At 54.1% G+C, this 6130-nt stretch overlaps 1 long non-coding RNA gene across 1 annotated transcript; it reads right to left on the bottom strand.

Moving 5' to 3' along the window:
* Window positions 1–585: 585 nt before the first annotated feature.
* LOC306670224 lies at window positions 586–5900 on the bottom strand. The gene is made up of 2 exons (XR_013766348.1): window positions 5788–5900; window positions 586–876 (listed from the first exon to the last, which is right to left on the bottom strand). It is a non-coding gene; the product is annotated as an uncharacterized lncRNA (long non-coding RNA).
* Window positions 5901–6130: the final 230 nt, after the last annotated feature.

Here is a 6130-nt window from a genome sequence, read left to right as displayed (position 1 = left end):
AAACACAAAAAAGGGCTGGGGATGTGGCTTAGTGGTTAAGTGTCCTGGGTTCAATTCTTGTACCAAAATAAAATAAAATAATAAAAAGACAGCACAAAGGACACAGTATGGGCCGAGCAAGCAGCAAGGGAACTGGTGCCACCCCAGCAGGAGCTGCAGATCAGTGGCTCAGATCTTTCGTTGCTCTGAGCATGTCCTTGAGTGATGGGAAGCACAGTGAGTATTGATTTGGGGGCTACAGACCCATCTGAATGCCCATCTGAATTTGCAGATGCGGCATGAGTGAGTAAGGCCCAGCCGTGACCACACAGGCCACACGTTCTGTCAGGGCAGTCCACCAAAGCTCTGGGACTGGAAATCCTCCTGTCCCCTGAAGAGGTGGCTTCTGGTTCTGACATCATCCGAGGTCACCGCAGGCTCAGGTCTGACATCTCAGAGCCAGCTGGACTGACCCGGCTGTTGTGGGACTGTGTCCCGCCTGCTGTACTGGAGGCAGGCGACTGGGGCGGAACACTCGCTGTTGGAGCCCATCCAGGTGTGGGTGGTCTGAAGCAGATGGGGCTCTCAGGGAAAAATGCAAATAAATCATCACAAAATTATGTGCATGTTTATTCAGAACAAGAGAAAAAATCACAATAAGTCAGATGTTTGTATTTTTATATTTTGATACCACGAATGAACACATGGTGCTCCACCACTGAGCTCTACCCCATCACCATCGCCTGACTTAGTGAGTCTTGCAGAGTCCTGAGGCTGTGGACTGAGGCTCCCATGAGCTGAACCCAGTGTGGACCTTGGCTCCTCTTCACCAGTGCCTTACCAGCTTCACACCTGTGCTGGCTTCCTCCTTCGTGCAGGTGGCGCGGGATCAGCTCCCTGCAGAGGCAAAGACTCCCAGAGCTGTGCCGCTGGCCTCCCTCCACCTTCAAACCCAGCAGCCAGCACCTACATCCTAAGATGTGATCCCAGGTGGGTGCTAAGCAGCCTGGCCAGGCACACAAGCAGACAGCTGCCCTAGAAGACCTGCAGCTCACATTCCCAAGGTGGGCACACCATGTGTCACACCCCACATTGGCCAGGGCAGGAGGGAAGGAGGCCCAGGGCCTGTACTGTGGTTTCCCAGGAAGAAGTGGGTAAGGCAGGGTAGGTGCACTGAGTGCAGGTGGGACTTCCCTGGGCTGGGCTGTGGGGCAGTCCTCTGTGCTCCTGGCCTGCGGTTCCCAGGGCAGGGCAAGTCTGCTTGGTGTGGGGGTCTGGTAAAGGAGCCTCTGTGGCTCCGGACTAATCCATCTGCATATTGAAGGGGAGCTGAGTTGCTGACTAGTAATTAGCCCAGCCTGGGGTGGGCAAGGTCTGTCCAGGATCAAGGCCAGAGCACCAAGACCACAGGAACAAGGGCACGCAGCAAATGCAAGCAAGGCAGCTGGGAGACCTGCCCTAGAGATGTGAGTCAGGTTCTCTTTAGGAAAAAAGAGAAAAGGAGAGGGGCTGCTGGCACCAAAGAGGCCCCAGATGAGCCGTGGCCCCTACCCTGCCCCCAGGTGGCCAGGACAGGAGCTACAGGCCTAAGCAGAGAGCGCGGGCTGAGTCGGAAGAACATAAAGCAGGTCCCAGGGGAGCGCACAGCCCAATCCTACTGGCTCTTTGACCTGGAAGCTCAAGTGCCTCCTGTGGTCACTGCACTTCCAGCTGTGGCCCCAGAGCCCAGGGTCCCTGCCCAGCTTCCAGTGGAGTTAAACCCCTGAACCCACCTGGTCAATGGCTATCGGGAGCTGCTCTCCTGGCCACCACTCACCTGGCCACAGACAGCTCTGCTGTCTCCCAGCCCTAACCCACACCTGCCGTCCCTGCCACACGCACCTTCACAGGGGCCAGACTCACACATTTCCAGGGATGGGCAAAACAGGACACCCAGGACCTCCCCAAGAGACTCGCTCAGGCCCCTCTCCTCTCAGACACTCCAGCCCACACCCCTTTGTCCTCTGTGGGCTCTGCGGGCAGCACAGTCCTTGCTCCCAGTTTTACTCTGAGTCAATGGGCACCCCCTGGCAGCCCCCAGAGCCCCCACTGTGGCAGCCCTGGCTCCTCCCACCTCCTGGAGCCCCTAGTGCAGGCCCCTGGTGCACGGCTGCCCCTCTTGGTTCTGTGGGGAGTCCTTCAAAGCCACCTGCTGGGCTCTGCTGGAGACAGAAGCTCTCACAGACCTGGACCTGACCCTGTTCTACCTCTGGTCTGCAGGTGGGAACCTGCTTCGGATCTTCTCCTGTGCTTGCTCCATAGCGCCCGTTATTTTCCTGTTTCGTGATGAATCTTACCTGCCATTTGTCTTCTGTTTCTTCCCTTTTTAAGTCTAAACTGCAGTTAAACCAGCCCAGTATATTTTTGACTGCTTTATTGAGATATGACTTACATTCAATAAAACAACCAATTTAAATTGTGTGATTCAATAAGTTTTGAATAAGTTTTCTTGAGGTATTTGTGGGTTTTTTTTTTCAACATTTTCATGTTGGGAAAAACAACTCACAGAAAAGTTGTGCGTTTTTCTCTCAGGTCCACTAATTTTGGTGCATCTGCTCCTATCTTACTTTTCTTTTTTTTCTTTTGAACCCAGGAGTGCTTAACCACTGAGGCACATCCCCAGCCACATCCCCATCCCAGAAATACTTTTTAAAGTACATTGTATTTAGAGACAGGGTCTCCCTGAGTTGCTGAGGCTGGCTTTGGTCTCGAGATCCTCCTGCCCCAGCCTCCCGAGCCACTGGGATGACAGGCGTGCCCTGTGGTCCCAGCTGTCTCAGTCTCTTTACGTGTGACATCACTGTTCTCTGTCTTGGTGTTCAGAGCCATTTTGGGTGCAGACATAATGGCCCTTCACCTCTAAGTACTTGAGCACGACCTCCAAAGCACTAGAACAGCCCATCCACGGCCCTGCCCAGAACCTCCGAGGTCTTCCCAGCACTTGGAGCTCGTATGTCCAAGCTCCCCCAGCACACACTGCCTGGGCCAGCTGTCCAGGGTGCCCTGTGAGGCCACCTCACCTAGTCAGGACCTAGCCCAGCATGTGCACCAAGGACTCAGCCTGTCCAATTGACATTCCTGCAGGGCACATGCCTTTCTCCTGGCAGTTGGCTGGGCTGGCAGGCCCTCTTGATCCACTCAGGGCTGGAGCAATTCAGGGTGGATTCCTGTTCCCACCAGGCCAATTCTGTTCTGCCTGCCTTTGCTTTTAGGGTATGGCCCTGCGCCTCAGCTCTGGCTTCTATCCTGTGGTCCCTGTGAGGCTGTGTGAGCTCCATGCAGCTTCCCCAAGTGGCCTGCATGACTGGAGACCCCTCAGGAGGCCTGGAGCCCAGGTGCAATCGCTGGCCTGGCACCACCACTTGGAAACCTCCTTCCCAAGCCAACATCTGCATATCCCCACGAGGTACTCAGAAGATCCTCCAAACTCAAACTACCCACTTCCTACTGCTGCCCTGGCACTTCAGTTTTGGGCTTTTTTTTTTTTTTTTTTTTTTTTTTTAATGCATTTCGATTCATTGTACACAAACAATTCATTGTACACAAATGGAGCACAACTTCTCATTTCCCGGTTGCACACACCATCCGTGCAATCACACATGCACCTAGGGTGACGATGTCCGTCGTTCCACGGGCTTCCCACCCCCGCCCACTTGGGTTTAACCTGGATTCCTGACTGCTACCTCACTTCTTTGATGCTTGTAAGTTTGTTTTAAAATGTTTCATACAAGGGTTAGCTGCTTTCTGAGGGTGTTCAGATGGAGTGAACTCACCTGCTACTCCTCCAAGAACATTTCTGAGTGGTCAGTTTCCTCTTGGCTTTCTTGCTCTTTCATGTCTTTCAGTTTTCTAGATTAACAGGGTTTTCAGAATTTTTTTTTTTTTTTGTATTTTATTTTCCTTCCTTGATGTTTTGGAATTTATACATTGTTTCTCTTTTAAACCACTAGTCATGGCATCTTACCCTTGCAATTTCAACATAAGAGGATCCAGTGTTAAAAATATCTTAACCTCCTCCTGCTAAATAAAAAGTCTCCAGAACTTTAACTACAATATCCCACCTTCCAACTCTCAGGCTGCTGCTGTGCTGGATGTGACTCAGTGGTTGAGTACCCCTGGGTTCAAACCCCAGTACAAAAAAATTTTTTTAATTCCCTTAGTATAGGCATCTTGGGGACATTGTCAGTGTTCTTCCATCTGCAAGTATATTGATTTAACCCTCCAATTAGTCTATTTCATGTTATTACAACAAAATGCCCAAGGCTGGGTAACTTCATAAAGAAAAGAGGTTTATTTAGCTACCAGATGTGGAGGCTGTGGAGCAGCAGGACACTGGCTCTGGTGTGAGCCCCCTGGAAGATGGCAGAGTTGCCTGCAGGAATGAGAGATCACATCTCAAAACAGGAAGCCAGAGAGGCTGGGGTCCCACAATCCCTGGGGAGGACAGCAGCTGGGACCCAGGCTGCAAGGTCTCACCTCCCAACGTGGCCACCTGAGGTCAGACCCCCAGCTCCCGAACCTTGGTGGGAGTGGGGGTGGGCGAGCTGCATCAGCCGGCACCCCCTGTGAGGTCACTGTTCTCTCACCATGGTGCAGCCCGTCCTGTCTTCCTGCTCCCCACTGCCCCTGCTGCCTGCTCTGCTGTTAGTCAATGGCCCTTCCTCTGCAGGTGATCGAAACTTTTCTTCAGGTAGCTCTTCAAATCTTGCTGTGATCTTTCTTTTTAAGTATTTTTTAGTTGTAGATGGACACAATACCTTTATTTATTTTTATTTTTACTTGGTGCTGACGATCGAGCCCAGTGCCTCACACATGCTAGGCGAGCGCTCCACCCCTGAGCCACAACCCCAGCCCTTGCTGTGATCTTTCTTGCCTGCCAGTTCTGCTACCATATGACCCCGTGAGATTCACTTGTTATTGCTTCTACTTTCCACTCCATAGGTTTGAGTTTTGCATGAGTTACTGCTTAACTTCCCACCCTCCAAGTACTAGGGATTGAACCCAGGGATGCTCTACCACTGAGTTACACCTCAGTCCTTTTTATTTTTTTATTTTGAGACAGGGTCTTGCTAAGTTGCTGAGGCTGGCCTGGAGCTTGCGATCTTGCCTCCGTTTCCCAAGTGATTGGACTACAGGCCTGCACGGGTGCTGAGCTCCACTAACATCTGCCCACGACTCTGCCAGGACAGTCATCCTCCATGCCCTGGATGTCTCTACCACCTTCTTGGTGCTTCTCTGCCTCCAGGTAAGCTGTCAGGACGTTGCACCCCCACTAGGCCTGTCTCAGCTGTGCACTGTGCTCTGTGTCAGGAACAGTGCCATCCCTGAAGGTTCCCCCTTCCTGACACCAGCTTTGCCCTGTCCTTTTACCCATCCCTTTACAGTTGTGCTGATGACCCAAGATTTACAAACACCTTCCAGAAGAACTGGTGACCTTGGCTGGCTGCAGGGACGGGCTTCTGCTGTGTGGCAGAGGGGGTGCAGGTAAGGGGCTCTTTGCCCCGTTGTGAAATTTGACCGCTGGCTACCGGTTGCTGTGTTCTACAGGCTGTGTCCAAAATTCGGACTGTAAACGTTGCACACCTCTGACCCTGCCTCGCCAGGACATCCCAGCTGGTCATCAGCTGTCCATGAGAAGTGGCCACCTGACTCCTTAGAGAAGGCACGCCTCTGGCCACACCTGTTCCTCTCACCACAGCCCCTTTTCAGGAAACCGACAGGGCACTCGCCAAAGCCCTAGGAGCCCTTCCGACTCCTTCTGACCCCCACCTCGCAAGGGGCCTCCTCAGGTAGCCTCCAGTGACCAGCTGGCGCAGTCCCGGCCCTTAGGCCGCCGGCCGAGCACTGCCGAGACGTCAGCGCCAGGCCCGCGCTCTCCCGAGGCCTTTCCGCGTCGGGTCCCCGGCCCTCGCAGCCACGCGGGGTCGCAACGCCGGGCTCCGCGGGGACACAGCGGACCCCCGCCGCGCGCAGGAAGCGGCGCCTCCAGCCGCCGCCCCGCCCGGCCGCGAGGCCCCGCCCTCTGCCCGCCGCGGCGGTCACGTGGGCGCCACCGGCCGGCCGAACGGCCCGCCAGACCCGCGGGCCCTGCGGGAGCGGAGCGGCCGGCGCC

Source organism: Sciurus vulgaris (genome assembly GCF_902686455.1).
Source record: "Sciurus vulgaris genome assembly, chromosome: 9".
Taxonomy (NCBI): Eukaryota; Metazoa; Chordata; class Mammalia; order Rodentia; family Sciuridae; genus Sciurus; species Sciurus vulgaris.
This window is presented reverse-complemented; position numbering and strand designations above follow the sequence as displayed.